Source organism: Phyllobates terribilis, unplaced genomic scaffold (genome assembly GCF_046119375.1).
Source record: "Phyllobates terribilis strain yellow unplaced genomic scaffold, ASM4611937v1 Scaffold_4__5_contigs__length_816908805, whole genome shotgun sequence".
In the NCBI taxonomy this organism is placed as follows: domain Eukaryota; kingdom Metazoa; phylum Chordata; class Amphibia; order Anura; family Dendrobatidae; genus Phyllobates; species Phyllobates terribilis.
In genome coordinates this window covers 806722591-806740052 of record NW_027362764.1, presented here as the reverse complement: position 1 = coordinate 806740052, position 17462 = coordinate 806722591, and the positions used below count along the sequence as shown (strand labels likewise).

Here is a 17462-nt window from a genome sequence, read left to right as displayed (position 1 = left end):
TGCCCACAACGGACGTCAGACTCACCGGCCGATAGTTTCCGGCGTCACTTTTCGCTCCCTTTTTGAATATTGGCACTACATTCGCCTGTCGCCAATCAAGTGGTACAGACCCAGTCTCAACAGAGTCCTTAAATATAAGATATAACGGTCTGTCTATCACATTACTTAGTTCCCTTAGTACCCGTGGGTGTATGCCATCAGGTCCTGCTGATTTGTTTATTTTAATGTTACTGAGGCGTTTCTGTACCCCAGCTTGGGTTAGATTTGTCATACTTAGTGGAGGATTAAGTTTGTCACTTCTCACTTCGCCTGTTAGTTCTTTTTCCTTTGTGAAAGTTGTCGAAAAAAATTTATTTAATAGATTAGCTTTATCCTCATCTTTCTCTATGATTTTGCCTTCCTCACTTTTTATCGGTCCAATATTATCCGATTTAATCCTTTTACTATTTATATACGTAAAGAACAGTTTGGGATTTGATCTACTTTCCCTAGCAATACGTCTCTCTGTTTCCTCCTTCGCTATTTTTATTTGTTTTTTGCAGGTTCTCGTTTTTTCCTTGTAACACATTAGTGCCTCCTTGCTGTTTTCCTGTTTTAATCTCTTGAATGCCTCTTTTTTGCTATTTAACGCCCCTTTTACGTTCTTATTCAACCATATTGGTTTCCTCTTATTTCTGGCCCTTTTATTCCCATACGGTATATACCTCTCGCACTGAGTATTCAGAATTCTTTTGAAGGTTTCCCATTTACTATTCGTATTCCTTTGATTAAGTACTTTGTCCCAGTCTATAAGTTGAAGGCTTTCTTTCAGCTGATCAAACTTCGCCCTCCTAAAGTTTAATGTTTTAGTTGTTCCCTTATTGATAACCCTACTGAAGGGCATTTTGAAGTCGATAATATTATGGTCGCTATTACCTAGGTGCCCCCCTATCTGTACCTCAGTTATTCTATCAGGCCTATTAGTCAATATTAAGTCCAACACGGCCTTCCCTCTCGTTGGTTCCTGCACTAGTTGGGAGAGATAATTATCCTTGATATTTGTCAAGAACCTTTTTCCTTTCTGCGATCTACAGGTTTCTGTTTCCCAGTCAATATCCGGGTAGTTGAAGTCCCCCATTACAATCACTTCATTATGTTTTGCTACTTTGTCTATTTGTCCTAATAGCAGATTCTCATTCTCCTCTGTTATATTTGGTGGCTTATAGCAGACCCCCAGTAATATTTTATTATTATTTTTTGCCCCCTCTATCTCTAGCCACATGGACTCGACCCCCTCTTCTCCCTCTCCTATATCTTCCCTTAGTCTGGGTTTTAGACATGACTTTACATATAAGCAGACTCCTCCGCCTTTCCCCTGTTTCCGGTCCCTTCTAAATAAACTATAATCTAATAAATTTACCGCCCAGTCGTAGCTATCGTCTAGCCAAGTCTCTGTTATACCTACGAAGTCATACCTCTCCTCCGATATAAGCGCCTGCAGCTCATCCGCCTTATTGGTCAGGCTTCTTGCGTTGGTCAGCATGCAAGATAAAACTTTGGGGTTATTTAGCATCCTATTCTTCTCTAACGATCTAACTGTACTATCCCCACCCCCCTCTCCACCCTCATTATATTCACTTCTCCCCTTCCCCCTTGCTTGCCTCACATCCCACCTATTTCCTTGGTTCCCCCCCACCGTCTCTAGTTTAAAAACTCCTCCAACCTATTAGCCATCTTCTTCCCCAGCACCGCTGCACCCTCCCCATTGAGGTGCAGCCCGTCCCTACGGTAGAGGCTGTAGCCGACCGCGAAGTCGGCCCAGTTCTCCATGAACCCAAACCCTTCTGCCTTGCACCAACTCTTTAGCCACTTATTCACCTCCCTAACTTCCCGTTGGCGCTCCTGTGTGGCTCGCGGGATTGGTAGTATTTCTGAGAAAACTACCTTGGAGGTCCTTGCCCTAAGCTTCCTACCTAGGTCCCTGAAATCATTTTTAAGGACCCTCCATCTACCACTCACTTTGTCATTGGTGCCGATGTGGACCATGACCGCTGGGTCTTCGCCAGCCCCACCCAGTAACCTGTCAACCCGATCCGCGATGTGCCGGACTCGAGCGCCAAGGAGGCAGCACACCGTTCGGCGATCCCGATCTTTGTGACAGATTGCCCTGTCTGTCCCCCTAATAATAGAGTCACCCACTACCAGAACCTGTCTTGCCTTCCCTACACTTCCCCCCTCCCCCTCATTACAGGAGCATACACTCCCCCGGCGGTCAGAGGATCTGTCGTTCTCCAATAATGCCGGTTCTGAACCAGCCTTCCTATACTTCTTCCCTCTATCCCTTCTAACTGTTATCCAGCTCCCTGCCTGTTCAGCCTGCACTTCCCCTCTATGCTCCACCCCCAGTATTGACCCATTGAGTGTCTGCTCGGTGAGCAGCAAACTCCGTTCCATGTTGTCGATGCTCCTCAGTACCGCTATCTGAGCACTTAGATCCAGAATTTGGGCTTCCAAGTGCACGATATGCTCACATCTCTCGCAGCAGTATGGATCCTCGAGCGGTTGCTCACGGAATGCATACATTGCGCAAGATGTACACTGCACGGCTCCGGCCAACGTGTACATACATTACATTACTGATCCTGAGTTACATCCTGTATTATACCCCAGAGCTGCACTCACTATTCTGCTGGTGGAGTCACCGTGTACATACATTACATTACTGATCCTGAGTTACATCCTGTATTATACTCCTGAGCTGCACTCACTATTCTGCTGGTGCAGTCACTGTGTACATACATTACATTACTGATCCTGAGTTACATCCTGTATTATACTCCAGAGCTGCACTCACTATTCTGCTGGTGCAGTCACTGTGTACATACATTACATTACTGATCCTGAGTTATATCCTGTATTATACTCCAGAGCTGTACTCACTATTCTGCTGGTGCAGTCACTGCATACATACATTACATTACTGATCCTGAGTTACATCCTGTATTATACTCCAGAGCTGCACTCACTATTCTGCTGGTGCAGTCACTGTGTACATACATTACATTACTGATCCTGAGTTACATCCTGTATTATACTCCAGAGCTGCACTCACTATTCTGCTGGTGCAGTCACTGCATACATACATTACATTACTGATCCTGAGTTACATCCTGTATTATACTCCAGAGCTGCACTCACTATTCTGCTGGTGCAGTCACTGTGCACATACATTACATTACTGATCCTGAGTTACATCCTGTATTATACTCCAGAGCTGCACTCACTATTCTGCTGGTGCAGTCTCTGTGTACATACATTACATTACTGATCCTGAGTTACATCCTATATTATACTCCAGGGCTGCACTCACTATTCTGCTGGTGCAGTCACTGTGTATATACATTACATTACTGATCCTGAGTTACATCCTGTATTATACTCCAGAGCTGTACTCACTATTCTGCTGGTGCAGTCCCTGTGTACATACATTACATTACTGATCCTGAGTTACATCCTATATTATACTCCAGGGCTGCACTCACTATTCTGCTGGTGCAGTCACTGTGTATATACATTACATTACTGATCCTGAGTTACATCCTGTATTATACTCCAGAGCTGCACTCACTATTCTGCTGGTGCAGTCACTGTGTACATACATTACATTACTGATCCTGAGTTACATCCTGTATTATACTCCAGAGCTGTACTCACTATTCTGCTGGTGCAGTCCCTGTGTACATACATTACATTACTGATCCTGAGCTACATCCTGTATTATACTCCAGAGCTGCACTCACTATTCTGCTGGTGCAGTCACTATGTACATACATTACATTACTGATCCTGAGTTACCTCCTGTATTATACTCCAGAGCTGCACTCACTATTCTGCTGGTGCAGTCACTGTGTACATACTTTACATTACTGATCCTGAGTTACCTCCTGTATTATACTCCAGACAGGGGCGGACACTGACTGCTTGGGGCCCCTGTGCAAGAAATGTGTCTGGGCCCCGCATCTTTTATGGCGATAAAGCTACATATGTATATATAGCCACACACACATATATGCCTCTTACACAGCCTCCTTTATTATGTATATTGCCATCCCTTATTACACAGTGCCCTCTCTTGTTATATCGGAATATATAGCGCCCTCTTCTTTATTACATACCGTCCTCTCTTGTTGGATATATAATGCAATGAAGGCTGATGGAGCATGGGAAAGCTTCTTTTCTGATGGAGGAGCTGATGGACTGGTCTTCTGGTCACCGGCTGCTTCATCAGCCGTCATTTTTTATCTAACAAGAGAGGACTATGTAATAAAAGAGGGTGCTGTGTCTGACAAAAATAACAAGAATACGCAATGTAAGGGACAACACTGTACATAACAGCAGAGGAAGCTATATAATAAGAGAGGTCTCCATATATAACTATAGAGGATGGTACGTAATAAAGGAGAGTGTTATATATAATAAAAGATGAAACTATATATCTAACGATGGCGCTATACATAATAAGTGAGTATATTATATACTAAGGGACTGTTCTATACATAATAAGTGAGTACACTATATACTAAGGGACTGTGCTATACATAATAAGTGAGTATATTATATACTAAGGTACTGTGCTATACATAATAAGTGAGTACACTATATACTAAGGGACTGTGCTATACATAATAAGTGAGTACACTATATACTAAGGGACTGCTATACATAATAAGTGAGTACATTATATACTAAGGGACTGTGCTAAACATAATAAGTGAGTACATTATATACTAAGGGACTGTGCTATACATAATAAGTGAGTATATTATATACTAAGGGACTGTGCTTTACATAATAAGTGAGTACACTATATACTAAGGGACTGTGCTATACATAATAAGTGAGTATATTATATACTAAGGGACTGTGCTATACATAATAAGTGAGTACACTATATACTAAGGGACTGTGCTATACATAATAAGTGAGTATATTATATACTAAGGGACTGTGCTATACATAATAAGTGAGTACACTATATACTAAGGGACTGTGCTATACATAATAAGTGAGCATATTATATACTAAGGGACTGTGCTATGCATAATAAGTGAGTATATTATATACCAAGGGACTGTGCTTTACATAAGTGAGTACACTATATACTAAGGGATTGTGCTATACATAATAAGTGAGTATATTATATACTAAGGGACTGTGCTTTACATAATAAGTGAGTACACTATATACTAAGGGACTGTGCTATGCATAATAAGTGAGTATATTATATACTAAGGGACTGTGCTATACATAATAAGTGAGTACACTATATACTAAGGGACTGTGCTATACATAATAAGTGAGTATATTATATACTAAGGGACTGTGCTATACATAATAAGTGAGTACACTATATACTAAGGGACTGTGCTATACATAATAAGTGAGTACATTATATACTAAGGGACTGTGCTATACATAATAAGTGAGTATATTATATACTAAGGGACTGTGCTATACATAATAAGTGAGTACACTATATACTAAGGGACTGTGCTATACATAATAAGTGAGTACATTATATACTAAGGGACTGTGCTATACATAATAAGTGAGTATATTATATACTAAGGGACTGTGCTTTACATAATAAGTGAGTACACTATATACTAAGGGACTGTGCTATACATAGTAAGTGAGTATATTATATACTAAGGGACTGTTCTATACATAATAAGTGAGTACACTATATACTAAGGGACTGTGCTATACATAATAAGTGAGTATATTATATACTAAGGGACTGTGCTATACATAATAAGTGAGTACACTATATACTAAGGGACTGTGCTATACATAAGTGAGTATATTATATACTAAGGGACTGTGCTATACATAATAAGTGAGTACACTATATACTAAGGGACTGTGCTATACATAATAAGTGAGTATATTATTTACTAAGGGACTGTGCTTTACATAATAAGTGAGTACACTATATACTAAGGGACTGTGCTATACATAATAAGTGAGTACACTATATACTAAGGATCTGTGCTTTACATAATAAGTGAGTACACTATATACTAAGGGACTGTGCTATACATAATAAGTGAGTACACTATATACTAAGGGAGTGTGCTATACATAATAAGTGAGCACACTATATACTAAGGGACTGTGCTATACATAATAAGTGAGTACACTATATACTAAGGGACTGTGCTATACATAATAAGTGAGCACACTATATACTAAGGGACTGTGCTATACATAATAAGTGAGTATATTATATACTAAGGGACTGTGCTTTACATAATAAGTGAGTACACTATATACTAAGGGACTGTGCTATACATAATAAGTGAGTACACTATATACTAAGGATCTGTGCTGTACATAATAAGTGAGTACACTATATACTAAGGGACTGTGCTATACATAATAAGTGAGTACACTATATACTAAGGATCTGTGCTATACATAATAAGTGAGTACACTATATACTAAGGGACTGTGCTATACATAATAAGTGAGCACACTATATACTAAGGATCTGTGCTGTACATAATAAGTGAGTACATTATATACTAAGGGACTGTGCTATACATAATAAGTGAGCACACTATATACTAAGGGACTGTGCTATACATAATAAGTGAGTACACTATATACTAAGGGACTGTGCTATACATAATAAGTGAGCACACTATATACTAAGGGACTGTGCTATACATAATAAGTGAGTACACTATATACTAAGGGACTGTGCTATACATAATAAGTGAGCACACTATATACTAAGGGACTGTGCTATACATAATAAGTGAGCACACTATATACTATGGGACTGTGCTATACATAATAAGTGAGTATATTATATACTAAGGGACTGTGCTTTACATAATAAGTGAGTACACTATATACTAAGGGACTGTGCTATACATAATAAGTGAGTACACTATATACTAAGGGACTGTGCTATACATAATAAGTGAGTATACTATATACTAAGGGACTGTGCTTTACATAATAAGTGAGTACACTATATACTAAGGATCTGTGCTGTACATAATAAGTGAGTACACTATATACTAAGGGACTGTGCTATACATAATAAGTGAGTACACTATATACTAAGGGACTGTGCTATACATAATAAGGCTACATTCCTGCATCTGTGTGCAGTGTCGGTGTGCTGCCCGCTTTTACAGACGCATTGAGCATGTTATATTCTGATCCTCAAAATCGGATCAGAACAGGACATTCTCTGACCCTCTTAGATCTCATTCTCAGATCCGTGATTTTCATGGATGTGTGAATGGATCTATAAAACTCTACGAGTCCATGGACCATCTGATAACAAGATCTGGCAGCACACGGACATTTCACAGGAATGTGAGAATGGGGCCTAAGGGATTTTACAGATAACATCATCACTCCAAGTCACACAGTGCAGATACAGAATAATACTTACATCCAGGCACTTACCGCTGACGTCTCATCTGATCAGAGGCGGTTTCTGCTGTTTCTTCTCCATCTTGTCAGACCTTCATGTCGACATCTCCCAGCCACGACTCGTCTTGTCATGATGATCTCCAGCCTAGAAAATAACAAGGTCACATATATTATAGATTTGAGAAACACAGAGTTTTTTTATAGGCATAAGACATTCAAATTTTATTACAACATTTAAAATTACACATAAAATACAATATAAGGTGACAATATATAGATGGTGGCCAAGAAAGATATTCACTGGAGAAGAGAGCCGGTAAAAGAAGTCCCCATAGTCCCAGAAGATTCATACAGCAAGATAATATATGTACCGAAACCAATAGGTATATATCGGAGCACAATCGTGAGTGTGTTTCCAAAAAAAGTAATTATTGCTGAAGAAAGGGACTATCAAAGGGGCAAGTCCTACATGTTAGGCAGCCTTACCCAGTGAAAATCAATCACAAGCCAGTGATAAAAGTCATGATGATCTCCAGCCTAGAAAATAACAAGGTCACATATATTGTATATATACATGTGTCTCCCCCGCACTGCGCCCCGGAATACAGATATGTACCCCCCACGATTAATATACTATTAGCCATGCACCAATCAAAATATAAAGTGATAAGCAGCACTGTGCCCCCCATTAACTATAATCTGCACCAGCCAATAATATAAATTATTCAGTCTCTGTGACTCTCCCCAATTAACTGTAAGGCTATGTGCACACGGAAAACATACAAGGCTTTACAGTACAAGCAGAGTGAAACCCCCATCAATGCTCTCTACCAGCACTCCCATCATTGCTCTGTCCCAGCACCCCCGTCATTGCTCTCTCCCAGCACTCCCATCATTGCTTTCTCCATCCCCACCATCCTCATCATTGCTCTCCCCATCCCCATCGTTGCTTTTCCTATCCCCATCATTGCTCTCCCCATTCTTATCATTGCTCACCCCATCCCCATCATTGCTCACTCCAGCCCCATCATTGCTCACTCCAGCCCCATCATTGCTCACTCCAGCCCCATCATTGCTCACTCCAGCCCCATCATTGCTCACTCCAGTCCCATCATTGCTCACTCCAGCCCCATCATTGCTCACTCCAGCCCCATCATTGCTCTTACCAGCCCCATCAATGCTCACCCCAGCCCCACCATTGCTCTCCCAAGCACCACCATGCTCTCTCCAGCCCTATCATTGCTCTCCCCAGCCTCATCAATGCTCTCTCCAGCCCCATCATTGCCCTCCCCGGCCCCATCATTGCTTTCCCAATCTCCATCATTGCTCTTCCCGGCCCCATCATTGCTCTCCCCAGCCCATCATTGCTCACCCCAGCCCCATCATTGCTCACTCCAGCCCCATCATTGCTCACTCCAGCCCCATCATTGCTCTTCCCAGCCCCGACATTGCTCTCCCCAGCCCCATCAATGCTCACCCCAGCCCCACCATTGCTCTCCCAAGCCCCATCAATTCTCTCTCCAGCCCTATCATTGCTATCCCCAGCCTCATCAATGCTCACTCCAGCCCCATCCTTGCTCTCCCCAGCCCCATCATTGCTCTCCCCAGCCCCATCATTGCTCTCCCCAGCCCCATCATTGCTCACCCCAGCCCCATCATTTCTCTCCCCATCCCCATCATTGCTCACCACAGCCCTGTCATTGCTCTCCCAATCCACATCATTGCTCTCCCCAGCCCCATCATTGCTCTACTCAACCTAATCATTGCTCTCCTCAGCCCCATCATTGCTCTCTTCAGCCCCATCATTGCTCTCCTCAACCTCATCATTGCTCTCCCCAGCCACATCATTGCTCTCCCCAGTCCCATCATTGCTCTCCCCAGCCCCATCATTGCTCTCCCTATCCCCATCATTGCTCTCCCCATCATTGCTCTCCCCATCCCCATCATTGCTCACCCCAGCCGCATTATTGCTCACCCCAGCCCCATCATTGCTCACCCCAGCCCCATCATTTCTCTTCCCATCCCAATCATTGCTCACCCCAGCCCCATCATTGATCACCCCAACCTCATCATTGCTCACCCCAGCACCATCATTGCTCACCCCAACCTCATCATTGCTCTCCCCAGCCCCATCATTGCTCACCCCAGCCCCATCATTGCTCACCTCAGCCCCATCATTGCTCACCCCAGCCCTCTCATTGCTCACCCTAGCCCCATCATTGCTCTCCCCAGCCCCATCATTGCTTTCCCCATCCCCATCATTGCTCAGCCCAACCCCATCATTGCTCTCCCCAGTCCCATCCTTGCTCACACCAGCCCCATCATTTCTCTTCCTATCCCCATCATTGCTCACCCCAGCCCCATCATTGCTCTCCCCACACCCATCACTGCTCATTCCAGCTCCATCATTGCTCACCCCAGCCCCATCATTGCTCTCCACAGCCCCATTACTGCTCACCCCAGCCCCATCAATGCTCTGCCCATCCCCATCATTGCTCACCCCAGCCCTGTCATTGCTCACCCCAGCCCTGTCATTGCTCACCCCAACCTCATCACTGCTCTTCCTAGCCCCATCATTGCTCACCCCAGCCCCATCATTGCTCACCCGAGCCCCATCACTGCTCATTCCAGCCCCATCATTGCTTACCCCAGCCCCATCATTGCTCTCCACAGACCCATCACTGCTCACCCCAGCCCCATCATTGCTCACCCCAGAGCCATCACTGCTCACCCCAGCCCCATCATTGCTCACCCCAGGCCCATCATTGCTCACCCCAGCCCCATCACTGCTCACCCCAGCCCAGTCATTGCTCTCCCCAGCCCCATCACTGCTCTCCCCAGCCCCATCACTGCTCACCCCATCCCCATCATTGCTCTCCCCAGCCCCATCATAGCTCACCCTGCCCCATCATTTCTTTCCCTATCCCCATCATTGCTCACCCCAGCCCAGTCATTGCTCTCCCCAGACCTATCACTGCTCACCCCAGTCCCGTCATTGCTCTCCCCAGCCACATCACTGCTCACCCCATTCCCATCATTGCTCTCCCCAGCCCCATCACTGCTCACCCAGCCCCATTATTTCTCTCCCCATCCCCATCATTGCTCACCCCAGCCCCATCATTGCTCACCCCAACCTCATCATTGCTTTCCTTAGCCCCTTCATTGCTTTCCTGAGCCCCCTCATTGCTCACCCCAGCCCCATCATTGCTCATCACAGCCCCATCATTTCTCATCCCAGCCCTGTCATTGCCCTCTTTAGCCCCCTCATTGCTCACCCTAGCCCCATCAATGCTCTCCACAGCCCCATCATTGCTCTCCTTATCCCCGCAATTGCTAACCCAACCCCATCATTGCTCTCCCCAGCCCCATCATTGCTCTCCCCAGCCTCATCATTGCTTACCCCAGCCCCATCATTGCTCACCTCAGCCCCCTCATTGCTCTCCCAAGCCCCGTCATTGCTCTCCCCAGCCCCCTCATTGCTCACTACAGCCCCATCATTGCTCTCACCATCCCCATCATTGCTCATCCCAACCCCATCATTGCTCTCCTAGCCTCATCATTGCTCACCCCAGCCCCATCACTGCTCTACGCATCCTCATTATTGCTCTTCGCAGCCCCATCATTGCTCAACCCAACCTCATCATTGCTCTCCCCAGCCCCGTCATTGCTCTCCCCAGCCCCGTCATTGCTCTCCCCAGCCCCCTCATTGCTCACCCCAGCCCCCTCATTGCTCTCTATAGCCCCATCACTGCTCGCCCCAGCCCCATCACTGCTCTCTCCAGTCCCATCATTGCTCTCCCCAGCCCCATCATTGCTCTCCCTATCCCCATCATTGCTCTCCCCATCATTGCTCTCCCCATCCCCATCATTGCTCACCCCAGCCCCATCATTGCTCTACCCAGCCGCATTATTGCTCACCCCAGCCCCATCATTGCTCACCCCAGCCCCATCATTTCTCTTCCCATCCCAATCATTGCTCACCCCAGCACCATCATTGATCACCCCAACCTCATCATTGCTCACCCCAGCACCATCATTGCTCACCCCAACCTCATCATTGCTCACCCCAGCCCCATCATTGCTCACCCCAGCCCCATCATTGCTCACCTCAGCCCCATCATTGCTCACCCCAGCCCTCTCATTGCTCACCCTAGCCCCATCATTGCTCTCCCCAGCCCCATCATTGCTTTTCCCATCCCCATCATTGCTCAGCCCAACCCCATCATTGCTCTCCCCAGTCCCATCCTTGCTCACACCAGCCCCATCATTTCTCTTCCTATCCCCATCATTGCTCACCCCAGCCCCATCATTGCTCTCCCCACACCCATCACTGCTCATTCCATCTCCATCATTGCTCACCCCAGCCCCATCATTGCTCTCCACAGCCCCATCACTGCTCAGCCCAGCCCCATTACTGCTCACCCCAGCCCCATCAATGCTCTGCCCATCCCCATCATTGCTCACCCCAGCCCTGTCATTGCTCACCCCAGCCCTGTCATTGCTCACCCCAACCTCATCACTGCTCTTCCTAGCCCCATCATTGCTCAACCCAGCCCCATCATTGCTCACCCGAGCCCCATCAATGCTCATCCCAGCCCCATAATTGCTTACCCCAGCCCCATCATTGCTCTCCACAGCCCCATCATTGCTCACCCCAGAGCCATCACTGCTCACCCCAGCCCCATCATTGCTCACCCCAGGCCCATCATTGCTCTCCCCAGCCCCATCACTGCTCACCCCAGCCCAGTCATTGCTCTCCCCAGCCCCATCACTGCTCTTCCCAACCCCATCACTGCTCTCCCCAGTCCCATCACTGCTCACCCCATCCCCATCATTGCTCTCCCTGCCCCATCATTTCTTTCCCTATCCCCATCATTGCTCACCCCAGCCCAGTCATTGCTCTCCCCAGACCTATCACTGCTCACCCCAGTCCCGTCATTGCTCTCCCCAGCCGCATCACTGCTCACCCCAATCCCATCATTGCTCTCCCCAGCCCCATCACTGCTCACCCAGCCCCATTATTTCTCTCCCCATCCCCATCATTGCTCACCCCAGCCCCATCATTGCTCACCCCAACCTCATCATTGCACATCCCAGCCCCATCATTGCTTTCCTTAGCCCCTTCATTGCTTTCCTTAGCCCCCTCATTCCTCACCCCAGCCACATCATTGCTCATCACAGCCCCATCATTTCTCATCCCAGCCCTGTCATTGCCCTCTTTAGCCCCCTCATTGCTCACCCTAGCCCCATCAATGCTCTCCACAGCCCCATCATTGCTCTCCTCATCCCCGCAATTGCTAACCCACCCCCATCATTGCTCTCCCCAGCCCCATCATTGCTCTCCCCAGCCTCATCATTGCTTACCCCAGCCCCATCATTGCTCACCTCAGCCCCCTCATTGCTCTCCCAAGCCCCGTCATTGCTCTCCCCAGCCCCCTCATTGCTCAGTACAGCCCCATCATTGCTCTCACCATCCCCATCATTGCTCATCCCAACCCCATCATTGCTCACCCCAGCACCATCATTGCTCACCCCAACCTCATCATTGCTCTCCCCAGCCCCATCATTGCTCACCCCAGCCCCATCATTGCTCACCTCAGCCCCATCATTGCTCACCCCAGCCCTCTCATTGCTCACCCTAGCCCCATCATTGCTCTCCCCAGCCCCATCATTGCTTTCCCCATCCCCATCATTGCTCAGCCCAACCCCATCATTGCTCTCCCCAGTCCCATCCTTGCTCACACCAGCCCCATCATTTCTCTTCCTATCCCCATCATTGCTCACCCCAGCCCCATCATTGCTCTCCCCACACCCATCACTGCTCATTCCATCTCCATCATTGCTCACCCCAGCCCCATCATTGCTCTCCACAGCCCCATCACTGCTCAGCCCAGCCCCATTACTGCTCACCCCAGCCCCATCAATGCTCTGCCCATCCCCATCATTGCTCACCCCAGCCCTGTCATTGCTCACCCCAGCCCTGTCATTGCTCACCCCAACCTCATCACTGCTCTTCCTAGCCCCATCATTGCTCAACCCAGCCCCATCATTGCCCACCCGAGCCCCATCAATGCTCATCCCAGCCCCATAATTGCTTACCCCAGCCCCATCATTGCTCACCCCAGAGCCATCACTGCTCACCCCAGCCCCATCATTGCTCACCCCAGGCCCATCATTGCTCTCCCCAGCCCCATCACTGCTCACCCCAGCCCAGTCATTGCTCTCCCCAGCCCCATCACTGCTCTTCCCAACCCCATCACTGCTCTCCCCAGTCCCATCACTGCTCACCCCATCCCCATCATTGCTCTCCCTGCCCCATCATTTCTTTCCCTATCCCCATCATTGCTCACCCCAGCCCAGTCATTGCTCTCCCCAGACCTATCACTGCTCACCCCAGTCCCGTCATTGCTCTCCCCAGCCGCATCACTGCTCACCCCAATCCCATCATTGCTCTCCCCAGCCCCATCACTGCTCACCCAGCCCCATTATTTCTCTCCCCATCCCCATCATTGCTCACCCCAGCCCCATCATTGCTCACCCCAACCTCATCATTGCACATCCCAGCCCCATCATTGCTTTCCTTAGCCCCTTCATTGCTTTCCTTAGCCCCCTCATTCCTCACCCCAGCCACATCATTGCTCATCACAGCCCCATCATTTCTCATCCCAGCCCTGTCATTGCCCTCTTTAGCCCCCTCATTGCTCACCCTAGCCCCATCAATGCTCTCCACAGCCCCATCATTGCTCTCCTCATCCCCGCAATTGCTAACCCACCCCCATCATTGCTCTCCCCAGCCCCATCATTGCTCTCCCCAGCCTCATCATTGCTTACCCCAGCCCCATCATTGCTCACCTCAGCCCCCTCATTGCTCTCCCAAGCCCCGTCATTGCTCTCCCCAGCCCCATCATTGCTCAGTACAGCCCCATCATTGCTCTCACCATCCCCATCATTGCTCATCCCAACCCCATCATTGCTCTCCTAGCCTCATCATTGCTCACCCCAGCCCCATCACTGCTCTACGCATCCTCATTATTGCTCTTCGCAGCCCCATCATTGCTCAACCCAACCTCATCATTGCTCTCCCCAGCCCCGTCATTGCTCTCCCCAGCCCCATCATTGCTCTCCCCAGCCCCCTCATTGCTCACCCCAGCCCCATCATTGCTCACCCCAGCCCCATCACTGCTCGCCCCAGCCCCATCATTGCTCACCCCAGAGCCATCACTGCTCGCCCCAGCCCCATCATTGCTCTCCCCAGCCCCATCATTGCTCTCCCCAGCCCCATCATTGCTCTGCCCAGCCCATCACTGCTCTTCCCAACCCCGTCATTGCTCTCCCCATCCCCATCACTGCTCACCCCATCCCCATCATTGCTCTCCCCAGCCCTATCATTGCTCACCCAGCCCCATCATTTCTTTCCCCATCCCCATCATTGCTCACCCCAGCCCCATCATTGCTCACCCCAGCCCCATCATTGCTCTCCCCATCCCCATCATTGCTCACCCCAACCCTGTCATTGCTCTCCCCAGCCCCCTCATTGCTCATCCCAGCCCCATGATTGCTCTCCCCAGCCCCATCATTGCTCACCCCAGCCCCATCATTGCTCTCCACCGTCCCATCATTGCTCTCCTCATCCCCGTAATTGCTCACCCCAGCCCAGTCATTGCTCTTCCCAGCCCAAACACTGCTCTCCCCAACCCCGTCATTGCTCTCCCCATCCCCATCACTGCTCACCGCATCCCCATCATTGCTCACCCAGCCCCATCATTTCTTTCCCCATCCCCATCATTGCTCACCCCAGCCCCTTCATTGCTCACCCCAGCCCCTTCATTGCTCACCCCAACCTCATCATTGCTCACCCCAACCCTGTCATTGCTCTCCCAGCCCCCTCATTGCTCATCCCAGCCCCATCACTGCTCTCCCCAGCCCCCTCATTGCTCACCCCAGCCCCATCATTGCTCTCCACAGTCCCATCATTGCTCTCCTCATCCCCGTAATTGCTCACTCCAGCCCAGTCATTGCTCTCCCCAGCCCCATCATTGCTCACCCCAACCTCATCATTGCTCTTCCCAGCCCCATCATTGCTCACCTCAGCCCCCTCATTGCTCTCCCCAGCCCCCTCATTGCTCACTACAGCCCCATCATTGCTCTCATCATCCCCATCATTACTCATCCCAACCACATCATTGCTCTCCCAGCCCCATCATTGCTCACCCCAGCCCCATCACTGCTCTACCCATCCTCATCATTGCTCTTCGCAGCCCCATCATTGCTCACCCCAGCCCCATCATTTCTCTTCCCATCCCCATCATTGCTCACCCCAGCCCAATCATTGCTCTCCAGCCCCCTCATTGCTCTCCCCAGCCCCATCATTGCATCATTGCTCTCCACAGCCCCATCATTACTCTCCTTATCCCCGTAATTGCTCACCCCAACCCCATCATTGCTCTCCCCAGCCCCATCATTGCTCACAGAAGCCCCATCATTTCTTTTCCCATCCCCATCATTGCTCACACCAGCTCCGTCATTTCTCACCCCAACCTCATCATGGCTCTTCCCAGCCCGATCATTGCTCACCTCAGCCCCATCATTGCTTACCCCAGCCCCGTCATTGCTCTCCCCAGCCCCCTCATTGCTCACCACAGCCCCATCATTGGTCTCCCAAGCCCAATCATTGCTCTCACTATCCCCATTATTGCTCATCCCAACCCCACCATTGCTCTCCCAGCCCCATCATTGCTCACCCCAGCTCCCTCATTGCTCTACCCATCCTTACCATTGCTCCCCGCAGCCCCATCATTGCTCACCCCAGCCCCATCATTTCTCTTCCCATCCCCATCATTGCTCACCCCAGCCAAATCATTTCTCTTCCCATCCCCATCATTGCTCACCTCAGCCCCGTCATTGCTCACTCCAGCCCCATCATTGCTCTCCCCAGCCCCATCATTGCTATCCCCAGCCACATCATTGCTCACCCCAGCCCCACCATTGCTCTCCCCAGCCACATCATTGCTCACACCAGCCCCATCACTGCTCACACCAGCCCCATCACTGCTCACACCAGCCCCATCACTGCTCACACCAGCCCCGTCAATGCTCTCCCCACCTCCCCTCAATTTCCTGTTCCTCTCCCAGCATTTTAGTTTAAAAAAACACACACAACTTAACTCTCTCCTCGCTCCCCTGCAGCAGCATCCTCATCTCCAGTAACTTTCTCCCTGACACAGACCCGCACTGCATGATGACGTCATCAAGCTGCGCAGGCCTCTGTCAGGGAGGAAGCGCCGGGCAGAATGCAGAGGTGAGGACGGATCCCAGCAGCTCCGCTGCCATTTTCTTCCTGTCAGCAGCGGAGCTGCAGGGATCGGTCCCTGCCCACCGCATATGATGAGGGAAATCTGGCCATGGGCCTCCTGGAGCCTGGGGCATCAAGAAGCAGGCCAGATTGGCCTCAACATTAGCCGCCCGGCAAGGGTCCCCCTGCACCACCGGGTCCCAGTACAGTTGCACCGGCGTTATGTCCGCCCCTGACTCCAGAACTGCACTCACTATTCTGCTGGTGCAGTCACTGTGCACATACATTACATTACTGATCCTGAGTTACATCCTGTATTATACTCCAGAGCTGCACTCACTATTCTGCTGGTGCAGTCACTGTGTACATACATTACATTACTGATCCTGAGTTACATCCTGTATTATACCCCAGAGCTGCACTCACTATTCTGCTGGTGCAGTCACTGTGCACATACATTACATTACTGATCCTGAGTTACATCCTGTATTATACTCCAGAGCTGCACTCACTATTCTGCTGGAGCTGTCAATGTGTACATACATTACATTACTGATCCTGAGTTACATCCTGTATTATACTCCAGAGCTGCACTCACTATTCTGCTGGTGCAGTCACTGTGTACATACATTACATTACTGATCCTGAGTTACATCCTGTATTATACTCCAGAGCTGCAGTCACTATTCTGCTGGTACAGTCACTGTGCACATACATTACGTTACTGATCCTGAGT

At 48.8% G+C, this 17462-nt stretch overlaps 1 long non-coding RNA gene across 1 annotated transcript in view; it reads right to left on the bottom strand.

Moving 5' to 3' along the window:
• The window catches only part of LOC141264596 (uncharacterized), a 39035-nt gene extending 22355 nt beyond the window's left edge, over positions 1-16680 (bottom strand). The window contains exons 1-2 of the long non-coding RNA XR_012319999.1: positions 16592-16680; positions 7454-7579 (exon numbers count right to left, since the gene is read on the bottom strand). This is a non-coding gene — a long non-coding RNA (uncharacterized lncRNA). The remainder of the gene's footprint in view (positions 1-7453; positions 7580-16591) is intronic.
• Positions 16681-17462: the final 782 nt, after the last annotated feature.